At 42.5% G+C, this 16,284-nt stretch overlaps 1 long non-coding RNA gene across 2 annotated transcripts in view; it reads right to left on the bottom strand.

Annotated features, from left to right (window-relative positions):
• LOC145353314 (uncharacterized) overlaps nucleotides 1–1,518 on the bottom strand; it is a 55,554-nt gene extending 54,036 nt beyond the window's left edge. For both annotated transcript variants that reach the window (XR_013888679.1, XR_013888680.1), the window contains exon 1: nucleotides 175–1,518. This is a non-coding gene — a long non-coding RNA (uncharacterized LOC145353314). The remainder of the gene's footprint in view (nucleotides 1–174) is intronic.
• Nucleotides 1,519–16,284: the final 14,766 nt, after the last annotated feature.

The following is a 16,284-nucleotide window of genomic DNA, read 5'->3' as shown; positions in this document are numbered from 1 at the left end:
TGCCTCGAGATAGTAATAAATTCCTTGCAGCTTTATTGTCATGGGATCGGAAAATATCTTTTCATATGAAGCATCCAGCTTTTGACAGATCGTCAGATTCAAATTGATATTTTACGTGCAAGAATTTTTATGTATGTATTATATATATATATATATTCAAAATTCCAATCATACCATCCTATCCGAAAGGTGAGTCCGGGATGATTTAATCCATGAATTATTCAGTTTTGAGCAGCTGGTGGAATTGCTATCTGCGAAGGGTTTCTGTGGCATTCTGCACTGCAGACTCTCTCCATTACTCCTGTCATTTTTTTTATTCCTTCAACTGCGATTCGCTTTCCCCCGTTTTGGAGCCTGTCCCTTAGGGCCCTGGCTCACGTACTACATGCATCAAATTGGCAAAAGCCTACACCGTGCTAGTGCCTCCTCTCGCAGTTTCCACCGGCTGTCATTTTATTTGTTGGCTCATTAGATACCCACATCCTAGCAATGCCTGCAGCTCCTGAACTTGATGTAGAAAAATGTAAAAACACATCAAGGTTGGGAGAGTGATGCAAATATTGCAATCCAGGTGGTGACACAGTGCTTCCTTTGTTTTCGCAAATACTTTTGATATCTGGATGCTATTTCTTTGCCACCCCCCCCATCCCTCCCCACCCAGCTGCGTTGCACTTATTAAGTGTAATCCGTTAGATAGAACAAGCAGGTTGATGCACTAATTCCAGAGGTTGAAGCTGAGATAAAGGCTGGCATTAAAAGACAATTTTAATCCACTCACGACGACAAAAGGATGGTGGAGCAGTTTGACGGTCGGATTTTATAGCTGCTTAAAAACTGCAACTGGAAACATGAATGTGTACAACTCCATTTTTCCTCAGTCTCCAGCGTGACATACACTGCAATCCCCGGGATTCTCCACACGATGGCTAGGGATGTTGGTACTAGACAGCTGCTGCCCTGCATCCAAGAATGATTTGAAGTGAAGTAGGTCAGCAAGTCTGGCTTCTAATTTGAGTTCTGTGCTAAAGCCAGGGACAGATACTGTTGTCAATCCGTGTTATTACTGTCATCCCTGATCTGTGCTAAGACTGGAACGTCAAGCTGCATGGTTGCAAAAAAAAAGAAAGGCCTTGATCAAATGGTTGATGAAAAGTACCGTATCCTTTGTCTCGACCTTGCAGGTATGTCAGCGTGGCACACGAAACTATTAATAAAAAGGCAGGGGAATGCAAGACGTCCTTCATCAAAGGTTCTCATCTCAGCATTGTGGGCACAGACCTGTTTTACGGTCCTGTTACTTAACTGAAAGCACTGTAACACCAAGAAAATTAACCTGTAAAACTAGTCGGCAGTTTCTGTTGCTATTTCGTTCCTGATAATCTTTCTCTCCCACAAGGCTGACAGCGCAGGTGAAAGAATCCTATTGCTGCCCTGAGCCTGCTGCAGCGTCTGCTTTGCCGCACTGCGACTGGAAAACTGCAGCAGTAAGAGCTAGCTTTCTGGCAGTTGCGATCGTGAAGAAACCAGCAGCACTGTGACACTGCAGTCAGCTGACGCTGCAGTGTTATCATTTTAGTGGTGCTCCGCAGACTTAGACTGGTTCGCGGGGCGGTGCAAGAGAAGTGACCTCTTGGTGAAGAAGCGGACTCCGCTGAGTGCGCACGCAAAACAACTGGCTCGCTTCTGCTGCTTCTTGCCTCAAAACCATCAGTTTAAATAACTTTTGGCAGGGGAGCAAAGGAAGTGAGTTCTACTTCCTGTTGATACAATACGTGGATGAAAACCGCAGTACAGTTTCCCCTCTCCATCAGTGAAATGTCTACATTAATTGCAGCATTAATTGCGTCTGTGAAGAAAATATTTATCCGCCTATTTGCTATAGTGCAGTCCCTGTCTGCATCTTTCCTTAGATGCAGTAACCCTTTAACAGGCATTGAGCACAAGATTTCCATTGCAGCAGGCTGCATGTAATTAGTTCAGTTTAAAATAGCTGATCCCCAATGAGGGTTAATTCTCAAAGGTTTACAGTAAGATGTTTAACTATGCAGAAAATAAACAATGATTCAATTGCTCAGGACTGTATATTTATGTAGGAAACATTCTGTATATCGGGCTCCTCATTTTAAACTTGTGTGGAATAGATTCCATGAAGGTACCTTTTCCTGCCTGCAAATTTCTACTCTCATACATACCAATACAAAGCTAAGAAAGAGCCCAGTGAAATACTTTTGTGACAAATGGCTCTATTAAACAGGACGAGGTGAGATTAAAGTACCAATTTCAAAATCAATCACAAAATAATGACTGGGTAAGCATAAAGTTTACATCTGAGCCATTTCAAGAGATGTGTTTTTTGAAATGTCTTTCCAGAATGTTGGAGCTTCAATTAAGATAGGCTATGCAGACATTGCAAGGGTGTTGACATAATGCCATCAGGGAAACTGAGCTGCGGAAGAATTTATTGAAATCACAACTCACCAATATTTAAAATGCAAAGTGTTGACTTCTTCGGTTGCTTTTGAGGGTTCGAGTCTCATTCTCCCTTCCACGTTGTTTCTGTCATCAACAATATAGCAGTGACTGACTTCCAGACCTCCCAAAAATGCAGTTGTGGGTCAGCTACCAAGAAACGTGCAAGAATGACTCAGGGGTGAAAAGCACCTCAATTTTCCTCTCTCCATAAAATTTGGCCTCCATTTGGAACAAATTGGATAGCTTTTTCACAGGACACAATTGGCCTCATGTCTTACTTCTGCTTGGTGAGATGTATTTGGATGTAACCAATGATAACATTGGATCTGTTATAATGTAACCAATGGTAACATGCTGTGAGGGTCAGCTGACTAGCTCACCCGGTAGACTATGTAACCAATGACAAAAATGATGTGGTGGTCAGCTGACCATCTGACTCAGTATAAACAAGAAGCAGTTGAGAATTGTGGAGAGCTTGAGTGGTTTAGTGTGTGGTCTTAAGTGTTGCAGTAATGAAATTCTTTGATTTACTTAGAATTCCTACAGTGCAGAAGAAGGCCATTTGGCCCATCAAGCCTGCACTGGCAACAATCCCAACCCAATTCAAACCTATCCCTGCCTTAAAAGAGGCCCCACATATTTACCCTGCTAATCCCCCTGACATTAAGGGTCAATTTAGCATAGCCTATTAACATAACCCACACATCTTTGGACTATGGAAGAAAACCAGAGCACCTGGAAGAAACTCACATAAATGTGGGGAGAATATGCAAACTCCACACAGTCAGTCACCCAAGGCCGGAATTGAATCCAGTTTCCTAGCACTGTGAGGCAACTGTGTTCCCTTTTACTTTGTCTATTTGGTTTGACCTTAAAAGAGGACCACTGTGCCACAGCGCCATCCTTGTTGGCGTACGTTTTTGTTTTATTTTATTGCTTGCAATTGAAGGGTTCCTTCTGCTGGATGAACATGATGCTTTGGCTCCAAATAGCCTTCTGCCAAGTAGGAGACCAAGGATTCCTAGTAAAACTGGACAGTTGGATTGGTAGTCAAAGGGAAAGCATGAGTAATTGATGCAAAAGAAGATGGTTTTTGATTGTCAGTGGCCAATCTTTACAGCCACAAAACGTTACTAATTACCCTCAGTTGCTTCATCAACAAACATCTTTCAATTGTAAGATCAAATTCACTGACTATTTCCATCTTCAGCTCCATTTACAACTCATCCAATAATAAGGGGGCCCATGCCGATTGTATAGCAGTTGAGAAGTGGTGCCAAGTAATAAATTGAAACTCAGACCAGCAAAAGCCCCACATTTCCCCTTAAGTTTTAAAGACACCACCATCACTGATATCCTGGGGTCATCACTAGCCAGAACAATTTCTAAATGAGCTGCACTATCACTAAAATTAGGGCAAAGACTGGATAATTTGTGATAATTGCCTTCTAACCTTCTAAAATTTCTCTCTGTGTCATCTGCATGCCTCAGGTTCAAATTAATAGCAGAATACTCAGAACTTGCCTGAATATGCACAACTGCAACAACAATCAAGAAGCCCAAAACCATCCAGGAAAGAATATTTCACGTAATCGCTGCCCTTGCCGCTTCCTTCGATATGGACCCTTCAACTATCAACACACAGGATGCGGCGCATGCTAACTACATGATGAAGAACCGTGAGCAAAATGCTGCAAGAACTGTGGGTGTGCTACGGTCAAGGAAGCAGTTGCCAAAAATGCAACTAAAAAAATACAGCAGTTCTATGAAGGGACTTGGTCTGAGCAGACATGGGAGAGTATAAATAGCACCAGTCACAGAATGTTTGTCTAAGCTTCAGTTCTGCAGAATCTCCTCCTGATGGAATTGGTACTTTGCCCACATAAACAAAGCTGGAGGAGAGAGATGACATGAAATGCTTACCATCCGTAACTGGACTGTGCTCCATGCTTGGAAAGGCATCTAGCAATTCATTTTCTGAGGTGGAAGATGCAAGCAGAATAGCTTGGAAGGAAAAGTTTCTGATTTTATGCTCTTCTGGTATTAATGAAAGACATTTTAATTAAACATGAATCTCAAAGTAATCTTTTCTTTTAGAGGCTGCACTACAGATACGTGTAAATCAGATATAAATGTGGCATTTGCTGCCCTGAATAGTTTTCCGATGGCCATGGTGTCTGTCAATTCAGCCTTTTTTTCACAGTTGCTTCTGGCTGCAAGGTACCCCAACCGTGGGTCCAGTTTGGGAGGGTAATGCAGTAAATTAGCTTTTTTTCTAAGCATTAAAAAAGTGTAAATTTGTTACTGTAAAATTGTGAGATTTGTAAATTTGAAAATGATGCTGGGAAGCTAAAGTCTTGTGGCAATAGAGGACTGCAGTTTAAGTCCTTTGCTTCAGGTGCTTAATTTTATGGAGGTGATTCTTGAGACAAGCAATCATTCTGTCGCTGCTCTGTCCCATTCCATACTCTATTCTGCAGCTATTTCCTTTCTTGCTAGCCACTCATCTACTATTGTGCATATCCTCTTCCTCCAGATCTTAATTTTCCCACAGTTCAGTCTCTGCTGCAGACTGTTCCTCAGTTGTTTTCTTTTTTCAGCGTTGTTCCAGTCACTGTTTTTCGCTGTTGTTCCTGCACCCTGCATTTCCCAGCCTGGAAAAACCAATGCAGGGCGCAAGAACAATTCCTGTTCCGGTTTTCCAAGATGTGGACCATTTTTGTTTTGATTTACCAAGCAATTCCTGCTGTTCTTTTTGTAAACACTCCTGATTTCTCTCCTTTGCTCGATGTCAATGATCCATTAGGAACTTTGGATTGTTGAGAGATTGTCAAGCCTTTATCAATAATTTTAAAGCAGAGTGAAACCTCTTGTTATATCAATCCTGGAATCAAATATGTTAAGTATTAATTATTTAAGTATTAATAAAATGCTCAAAAGTAATAAACATTTAAAACAAAGAATGAAGAAGAAAAATCACACTGTAATAACAGAAGACGTATTGATTGTGTTGGTATAGTCAATTAGCAAGCCTTTGGTCATATTTATTGTCAAGGACGATGTGTTGCATGAGTGAACTGCAAGTTTTAATAGTTATTCTTGGCGTGTGGGCATTACTGGGAAGGCCATCGTACGTTGCCCATCCCTAATTACCTTTGAGAAGGTGGTGAGGGTGATCTGTCGAAGCAAACCAGTTTGCAGTTCGTGTGGTGTAGGTGCACCCACGGTGCTGTCAGAGAGGGACTTCCAGGATTTTGACCCAGCAACAGTGAACGAATGATGATATAGTTCCAAGTCAAGATGGTGAGTGGCTTGGAAGGGAAGTTCCAGATCATGGTGGTCCCATTGAATCTGTTGCCCTTATCCTTCCTTGCAGGTTTGTAAGGTGCTGTCGAAGGAGATTTGACAAGCTGCATCTTGTAACTGGCACACACTGTGCTGCTGGTGGAGATTGGGAATGCTTTTGTGCATTGCAGGGAAGATTTCATGTCTGGAAATGAAAGACGTGACTTTCAATCTGCTGCTCTTTAATTGTCATCGTTCTTTTTGATTTCCAAAACACCAGCAATTCCAGCTGATTACAAAAATATATCTACTTGAAAAGTAAAAGTAAGGCAAATTGGAAGTATTCTAAGTGGTCGGAATAAGGTTAATCTGCTATTTTCTACATTTCAATTGTTTGTGACAGGAGGCTTTAAAGCTCAAGACTTTTACCACCTCTTCATAGATTCCCCAGAATAGAAATACACTATAAACTCAACTGCAACTTCTGAAATTCCTTGGAAACAAGCAAAAGGTCATAAGTTTAAGAGCTAGAGTGTGTGAACTGAAAAAAAATGTTTTCCTTATTTTGCCCTGGTTGTATCAAGATCCCTTAGAGTCTTTCGGTCCAAATAGTAGGAATTAGACAGCAAATTAAAAAAAATAACTATTGAGGGGACAATTGTGGGAAAGTTAAAAGTTGCAGCTGTTGGCACAGAGTCATAATACTTTTTAAAAAGTGCCCTTGATTCCATGCAATAAGTGTTATCACAAGAAACAGAACTCTAAATAAACCAGTAGACTAATGTACTAATTATATGGGCCTCAAGAGAATCTAAAGGCTTATCAACTCTCTTGCCTGCAGTATCCCAGCCAATCAGGATTTAGTTTTCATTTGTCTTCTCTTACCCTCCAAAGAATGTTCACCAAAGAGGGCCAACAACAAAAAGAAAGCGCCCTATTAAACCAGCAGAGGCTAGATGAATTAAATACTTGATGCATGAGGAGTGTTTGAGAACTCTGGGTCTGTACTTGATAGAATTTAAAATGATGGGGGTGGTGGGAGAGGGGGAATACTCATTGAAATTTACAGTATATGGAAAGGCCTGGATAGAGTGAATGTGGGGAAGATGTTTCCACTGGTAGGAGAGACTAGGATCCAAGGGCACAGCTTCAAAGTAAAGGGATGACCCTTTAGAACTAAGCTGAGAAAGAATTTCTTCAGCCAGAGGGTGGTGAATCTATGGAACTCATTGCCATAGAAGGTGTGGAGGCCAGGTCATTGTGAATATTTAAGACAGAGATAGATAGGTTCTTGATTGGTGAGGGGATCAAAGATTACAGGGAAGAGAATAGAGTTGAGAAACATCAGCTATGATTGAATGTGAAACAATTCAATGGGCTGAATGGCCTAATTCTGCTCCTCTATCTTATGGCTTATGATTTAACAAGATGCCTTAATTTTATTGTAAATTGAGCACTGTTTTTATTCATTCACAGGATGTAGGTGTCGCTGATAAGGCTTATTGTCTATGCTTACTTGCTCTTGAGGATGAAATGGTGAATCAACTTCTTGAATGCAGCTGAGTAGTTTGCTACATCTTTTCAGAAGGCAGTTCACAGTCAAGCAAGTTGCTCTAGGCCTGGAGTCACATATCAGTCAGATCTAAAGAATGTAGTGAACTAGATGGGTTTCTACACCAATTTGGTGGTTACATGGCAACCATTACTGATACTAGCTTCTTTTTTTACAAAAAAAATCCAGGTTTTTATGCAATTAACTGAATTAAAATTCATCAGTTGGCATGATGGGATTTGAACTGATGAGTCTGGATCATTATGAATCCAGTAACATAAGTACCATTCTACCATACCATACTGTTATCTTTCTTTTTCTCAGTTCCCAACCTGAGGAAACAGATTAAACAATATAGTAACTCAGACTTGAAGTCAGTTAAGCTGTGAAGAAAATAAAAGAAATAATCAGAAATATAAAAGCTTAAGAGGAACAAAGAGAGAGAGGGAGAGCAAGAAAGAGAAAGGAAAAGAAGAGACAAATATATAGTTGAATATATCCTGCACTGGAGGATGCACAATTACACTTTCACAGTGAGGTACATGGCAGCCATGTTTTCATTCAGCTCCTGCTACCAGTTTCCTGTAGGTCCAGTGGCCTCTTCTTATTCTTGACCTTTCTTGTGTTCTGACCCAAACAAGTTGCAGTTTTAAGTGTTCTTAGAAATCATTCAGTTGGCAAAAGTATGACTATCCCCGATTTAGATCCCTAGTTTGTGAGGTTAGCTGACCTCAACCAGAGAAACACAAAAGTTGCTGTAATGCAATAGTCCCCTAGGCCTAAGGGATGGAAATTTCAGCCATAGTGTTTTATTGTCATCCATTCACTGCCGGAAAATGCACATATATGGATGTGAGCACAAGTATTATTGCCATTTTTCACTCCCTCAAGGTTGGCTAGGCTCCTGACAGATATTATCCAGACAAGTGCATGTAGAATAGTCACTTGGGTGAGGAATTGGAGGGTGACTTATGACCCCTGGACCCATAGTACAGAATGAATCAACATCTTCAAATAGAGAGGGAGGTTATTGGAGGAGGGAGAAAAAGATATTCTGATGGATATAGAAACATAGAACCCTGAGGGTGCAGTGTGACACCATTCGGCCCATCAGGGTGGCACGGTAGCACAGTGGTTTACACTGTGCTGCTTTACAGCTCCAGGTTCGATTCCTGGCTCGGGTCACTGTCTGTGTGGAGTTTGCACATTCTCCTTGTGTCTGCATGGGTTTCCTCTGGGTGCTCCGGTTTCCTCCCACAGTCCAAAGATGTGCTGGTTAGGTTGATTAGCCATACTAAGAAATTGTCCCTTAGTACTTAGGGATGTGTAGGTTAGAGGGATTAGTGGGTGTAACATGTAGGGATATGGGGTTACGGCTTGGGTGGGATTGTGTTTGGTGCAGACTCAATGGGCCGAAGGGCCTCTTTCTGCACTGTAGGGTTCTATATTCTATCAAGCCTGCACTGACTCTCCAACAGCGCATCTCACCCAGAACCTATCCCAGTAACCCACTGTATTTATCTTGCTAATCCCCCTAACCTACACCTTGGGACACTAAGAAGCAATTTAGCATGGCCAATCCACCTAACCTGCACATCTTTGGACTGTGGGAGCAAAGCGGAGCAGCCGGAGGAAACCCACGCAGACAAGGGAAGAACGTGCAAACTCCAGACAGACAAAGCTGTAATTGAACCCTGATCTCTGGATTGTGAGACATCAGTGTTCATCACTGTGCCACCCCATATAGTTGGAGAGGAACCAGCAACTTGAAAAGAACAGATTAATGTAATCATTTCTCTCACGCTGTCTTGCACTCATGACTCAACTTGCTCAGCACTTTATTCCCTTTCTGTCCTCACTCCTACAGCACACACATTCACACACACACTGATCCATTCTCTTTCTCCACACATCCAGTTGCTCATCCCCGTCATGATATTAAGCAGCAGAGTTGTGGGTGAGCTAAAGATTATGGAGGGATGGTGAATAGGAGGGTGGCCAGGAAAGCATTGTCGAGTCTGGAAATAACAAAAGCAAACATAAGGGCTTCAGCAGCAGATGGGCTGGTGCAGACATGCAGAGGTACGCTGGGGAGTGCAAGTGTATTTTTACCTTCTAAAACTGCAGCTGACGGCATACATTTAGATCCTTTTATGCTGGCGGCATTCAGAAACATGACCTGTCTTAGTTACTTTCTTGTGGCCACAGCGGCAATCTACTTTATTGTGAGCTGCCCAGGTGGAACTTTAAATAGTACCAGAAGGCCAGTATAGCACCTGCTCCCCAGAAATGGTGCTGCAATATATATAATATATATATATAAAATATAACTTGAAAGTGTTGCAGGCGGTCACACACAAGTCTCTGTAGAAGAAGCACTGCACTTGGCAGGAGGCGCTGACCTTAATGCACAGGGGGAGCTAGTGAGATGGGCCCCAGCGGAATAGCTTCATATCATAGGGAACTTCAAGCTGTGATTCATTTGATTTGTGTGATTTATGTATAGATGCATGAGAACAGTGGGAACTAGGAATGTCTGTAATGGGATGTAATTAAGTCTGCCTGGAATCACTGCTGTGTTCCCTCTCTCTCCCTAACCAATCTTGGCAAAGCAGCCAAAAAGGGGTGACTCATGTCCCAAGGAAACAGGGTGCTGTTCTTGGGGTGGGGTAGGGTGGGGTGGGGCGGGGGGGGGGAAGGGGTGCGAGGAGGAGTCATCCTCAAAAATATCTTAACGGTCAAATTTGAACAAAATTGGCACATATCAGTTGCTTTCTTGTGTTTTTCAGATGTGGTGTGAGGCCACGTGGGGGAGGGGCAGAGAAGACGGAAGGGTGTCTGGTCAGTTTTCAGCTGACCAATTCTGTGAAACATCTGTCCTTGCTACTGTTGCTTCCAGCTGCACGCTGCCACCAGGATAAATAGACAGGAAGAGAAAATAACATTTAGAATGCCGTGTAATTAAATGCAAACGGCGTGGTTGTGTAATACAGCCCGTTTTAGATATTTAAAAACAATAAGTGGAAGTGGTGTAACCTATCCTTTTTTTAAACATGTGGAGCCCAATAACTCCTCCTGTGCATGTTAGCAAAAAGTTAAAACTCAGCTCTAATTATAGAGGAAACAACATCTGCTGTTATAACTTCTCTGTGTCACACCAAGACAGACATCAGTAATGAGCTGAAAACCAAGGTGGGTGAATCATTACTGCAATACATTAGGTTCCCACCTCTTCAAAAAGATATATAAAGAACCATGAGAATATTTAATTCTCTTTAGCTCCACTCATTTTTAGTGGCATTTATTTGGAAAAGGTCGCTTGGATGAGACTGTTCTTGGAATAATGGAATAATCTACCTCCCTCATACCAGTGAGGTCCTTCTCACTACTCAGCAAGGCCAAATTTCTTTGGGGGAGTCCCATGTCCATTGCAAGGGGGATCCTTTTTTTAAAATTTCGATCATTTTTAGATCGGGCCACACTCTAAAAATGTCACCCCAATTTCCTGAAAGCCAATAGGTGGAATTTTCCACTCCTACACACCACGAGAATCATAGTAGGCGGGACATGGACCACGAAAAGATCCCTCGACCTTGGATGGGATTTTCTGGCTTTGGGCAAGCGTGGCTGGAAAATCCTGCTCAAGGTTACTGGAGGGGTGGGGTCATTCTGATCCTGAACTGCACCGACGTGGTATCATGGGATCCACCGCCAGGATCAAAAAGTATGGTGGGAAAAGTCACCAGTGGAGCCGATGGGTTACACACCCCTCTTCTTGCCTGAGTTGACAATTGATCAAAAATGATAAAATTCCACCCCAAGACTCACTTGTTTAAAAAGGGATGCTGAACCGGACATAGAAAACACCTACAGAAGATTCACCACTCCTTGTGACTTCTAGTTCAGCTCTCATAAAGGTGCAGTCTGGAGATCAGTTCGGGATGTTTAGCATTGTTTCATTTTAAGCAAGGGATAGCATATTGAGAATGGCTGGGACAAGGGCACGGAGTCAGAAAGCTGCTGGAGAGAAGACAGAAGGTTTGGAGGGGATGAGAGGTTGATGAAAAGAGAGAACGGAAGCCTCTTAGCTGATATTGCTGAGAGGTTCATAGGCGGTACTGTAGCACAGTGTCAGGGATCATAGGAATGTGGATCGTAGAATCCCTACAGTGCAGAAAGAGGCCATTTGGTCCGTTGAGTCTGCACTGACCACAATCCCACCCAGGCTCTACTCCCATATCCCTATATATTTTACCCATTAATCCCTCCAACTTACGCATCTCAGGACACGAAGGGGCAATTTTAGCATGGCCAATTAACCTAACCTGCACATCTTTGGGAGGAAACTGGAGCACCCAGAGGAAACCTGCACAGACATGAGGAGAATGTGCAAACTCCACACAGATAGTGACCCAAGCTGGAAATTGAACACAGGTCCCTGGAGCTGTGAAGCAGCAGAGCTAACCACGGTGCTACTGTGCCATCTGGGGTCTGGGTTCGATTCCAGCCTTGGGTCACTGTCAGTGTGGAACTTGCACGTTCTGCCCATGTGTGTGTGTGTTTCCTCCCACAGTCCAAAGGTATGCAGGTTACGGAGGTTAGTGGGATTACAGGGATGGGGTGGTCCTGGGTAAGATGGTCTGTCAGACAGTTGGTGCGGACTTGATAAGCTGAATGAGCTCCTTCAGCATTGCAGGATTCTATGATTCTATGAAAATTGGGAATAGAATAGATAGGTGTTACTTCTTGTTCTTTTGTGGGATGTGGGCGTCACTGACAAGGCCAACGTTTGTTGTCCATCCCTAATTGCCCCTGAACTGAATGTCTCATTTTCAGAGGGCATTTAAGAGTCAATCACATTGCTGTAGGTCTAGAGTCGCATGTACCACAATAGAGAAGGAGGCCATTCGGCCCATCAAATCTGCATTGACTCTCCAAAAGAGCATCCCACCCAGGCCTACCCCACCCTATTCCCGTAACCCCATGCATTTACCAGAGTTAACCTACACATCTGGACACTAAGGGGAAATTTAGCATGGCCAAGCCACCAAAGAAGCACATCTGTAGACTGTGGGAGGAAACTGGAGCACCTGGAGGAAATCCATGCAGACATGGAGAGAATGTGCAAACTCCACATAGTAAATTACCCAAGGCCTGAATCGAACCAGGGCACCTTGTACTATGAAGCAGCAGTGCTAACCACTGTGCCACCATGCTGCCCTTGGCTTTAAGGTTTCCTTCTCTAAAGGACATTAGTGAACTAGATAGATTTTACAACAATCGATAATAGTTTCATGATCATCATCAGACTTTTCTTTCCAGATTTTTGTTGAATTCAAATTCCACCATCTGCACTGGTGGGATTTGAACCTGGATCCCCAAAGTATTACCCTGGGCCTAGCTCAGTGACAATACCACGCTGGCACCAGTTCTGATGGATGGCACAGACAAGATGGGCCGAAGTGCCTCCTGCTGTGCTGTAAAACTCTATGACTATGACTCTGGTCAGAGACAAACTGCAAAGAACAGAAAGAGAAAGAGAATCTGAAGAGAGTGGAGGAAAACCAGCAACACGGATATGACTGGCATGAGGTAATTTAGTACATTTTATATCTTGCTGTGAGTTATTACACTGAAGATCCACTAGCATACTAAAACTCTTGTGAATGACTTATGCTATCCCACACTTTCTGCAAATGTGTCACTATTATTTAGTTGACCCACATTTGATTGGATCATTTTCCCCACATGATTCAGTGCTAATCTTGGCTCTAGACCTGAAACAGACTACAGACATTTAGAAATTGTAACCATAATTTATGTATCACCTTTAATGGAGAAAAATGCTGGAACATGGGTTCTATATGTGACTGAAAGCATGGTCACCAAAGGCAGAACAAAAGCACAAAAAGCTGGAGTCAGAGGAAGACAGACTGGTTAGTGTTGGAGTAGAGTCAGGGGCTCGGTGGATATAAACATAGGGGTGATAATTAAATATAACTAGGGAATGTTTAACATTGAAGTTTAATAGTTTAAAATTTATTTATCAGTGTCACAAGTAATTTACATTCACACTGCAATTAAGTTACTGTGAAAATCCCCTAGTTGCTACATTCCGGCACCTGTTCGGGTACATTGAGGAACAATTTAGCATGGCCAATGCCTCTAACCATCATGTCTTTAGACAATGATTTACACTTTTAGTTCTTTCTCATTGTGCTGATTGGTTCGGTTCCAGCTCTCCAAGAATGTACAGGTTTCACAAAAATAAATAAAGTCTAATCTGTAACTGACCCAATGATTATTTCTAGAATTGACAAAGTAAAAAATATCATCGAGCTTTGATGGGACACACATTCTAGTTGACATGGTAAAATGTTCTGTCTGACAAAATGGTAGTCGCTGGCTTATGTTAGTAGAGTGTCTTATACACTATATTCTAATAATAATCTAAAAAGATTGGAAGGCTTAGATTTACATTGACAATTGTGATATTAAATAAAATGAAATAGGTTCAATCCTGTCAGAAAGTAGCCTAAAATAGATTGTACACCATAGAAATAAGTTCAAAAAACTATTTTAATAACATCGACTGATGAATTTGTCTAAAAAAAGACTGATATTTCCCTTGGACTCTTTCCTGTGCTTAAGCTGAATGGAAGACGTACTTTGGTAGCAGGTTTTTTTTAAAGCTGTGTTTGATTTATTTTCAATTTTGAAAACAGCCAAGTTTAATCCCATGAGTTAATCTCTAGTTAAGTGACGGGACAGGAGCAAGTCAACATCTCAATTTATTACACATGTTATACCAAAGGGCATCTGGATTGCAATCTGTTCTACAGAAATGAAAAATGACACTATTGGTCTGAAATGGACTGACAGGCCCCCTCTTCTGAGACTGTTTAGCGTTTCTGGTGCATGTCTTGCTTGGAAAGCAAAGCAAAATTGGGTTCTTTGTACAGATTTTGCTCAATTTAGAATTTTCCGGAGTCGAGCAAGCTAAGGGAGATGAATGCTGGATATCATTTTCAAATATATTTCTAATTTGATTTGAAAGTTACTATTAAATCTGTTTCCATCACCTTTGCAGGCAATGCATTCTCATTGCTGTAATGATCACCTGTAGGTGCTGACTCATGCTGGTAACAGTTCCAAAAATGCTGGGGGCCTCTAGTACCTCGTACAAGAGGGTCATTCTTTGTTTGCAAGCCTGTGCTGCTAGTGTTGACAAACTGTTTCATGAGGTGGGGGAGCGGTTGTTGGGAGTGGAGGTGGGGGGGGGGGGCAGTAGGCAGTGATTAGAGATGCTTTAGAGCTCAACCTTATTTTGTTTTCATTTTCCAGCAAGTCACTGGATAGGGAAATATTAATCCTTGCTGATTTGCCCACCCCAGTCCTCACACCCGACTTCCTGGCCTGATTTGAATCAAAACACCCTACTGATGTTCCAAATGAAGGCAGCTAAGACACCCCTACTTTAAAAGGGTCAGTGTGTATATTGAAGATATATTTGCTTTGTATGAATAATAGCTCACTACAAAAGTACAACTTCTCCTTCATACACTTGCAAATATAAAATAATGGGGCCGGCAAGGAATATTGAAAAGGTGCGTGCAAGACACCTAACCTGTTATGAACAAGTAAACTTGTGAGTCAACCCTGTTCACTTAACTCTGAATATCATCGCAATACAGCAAAACTCAATGTGAAAGGGTAGGTAACTCTCATACAGGAAAGAGAAAACATAGTAATAAGAGAGTGTCTGAAATGGTATATCTATGCACTGAAATGTTGGGAAACACTTTGGGCGCGATCTTACTGTTCGTTCTTACCACACTCCCACTGCAGCAAAAATGGAAAATTTGGCAACAAGCCAAATCTCTGTTCACTGCAGCAGGATGAGAAAATCCTGTTGGTGTGAACTGTCAGAAAATTCTGGCCTTTGTGTTTTTGTGTACAAAATAAATATGGATTCAAGTGAGTTCTCTGAGAGGGAGTGAAATAGTTAATTTCTTCATTATTATCATTCTGCACATTCAAAAAAGCCTTTATAAAACAATTTATTAAAAGTTTTGGCAAAGCTGTTACATTCAGCACTCTTATGCAAAATTTATTAGAGCATAGTATGGCTGGTACTGTCAGAGGTCCTGAGTTGCATCTGTGATGTTAAATCCAGGACCTGTCTGCTCCTTGCAGCGCATGTAGAAGTTCCCAGGGCACTATGTGAAAATCAACTGAGTTCTCACTGGTGCTTAGACCAATACTCATTTTTCACCAACGTGACTAACTTGTCATTGTCACCTTGTGGTTTGCTGAATCTAGCTGTGCAGAAGGTGGGGGGAAGCGACTGGAATGGGAGGGAGGGAACTCTGCCGAAGGCGGTCGATTCTCCTGTACTGCGTGAGACTATGGGCATGATCTTACCAGCTCAGCGTGCCAATTGTGCTGAGCCACTAAGGTAGGGCGAGAGGTGAAAAATTGTTTGCATCCAGTTTCTTGCCCCTCACAATCATACCAGCTCTGCTTTCCTGGCGAAATCAACCTTGCACCCTTCAATATTGATGACATGACTTACATGTCATTAGTGAGTCCCAGACTCTATCGTCCAGGCTTACTTACCTTAATCCCCTCAACAGTCGATGTCTTCACCAGTGAGAATCACAGATGGCCGCCACTAATGGGGACCAGACGTGAAAGCCTCTTGGTGGGACTGGAGGACATTGAAGCCCCCTGGTGGCTTGGGGCAGGGCCAGCCAGTGACCATGGACAGTGCAAGACTGACAGTGCCTGCCTGGCACCCTGGCACTGTCTTCCTGGCACCCTGGCAGTGCCTTAGGGGGTGGAGACTGAGGGGCAGAGCATGAGGGGATGGAATCTGACAGGGATGGCAGGTGGGAGCTCCATAGGGGGCAAGGGAAAGAGGGATTTGGTGATAGAGCTGTGATCAGGGGTCTAATTGGTGGGGGTGGCAATTG

Source organism: Carcharhinus amblyrhynchos, chromosome 2 (assembly GCF_965287045.1).
Source record: "Carcharhinus amblyrhynchos chromosome 2, sCarAmb.v2.hapA, whole genome shotgun sequence".
Classification (NCBI taxonomy): domain Eukaryota; kingdom Metazoa; phylum Chordata; class Chondrichthyes; order Carcharhiniformes; family Carcharhinidae; genus Carcharhinus; species Carcharhinus amblyrhynchos.
This window is presented reverse-complemented; position numbering and strand designations above follow the sequence as displayed.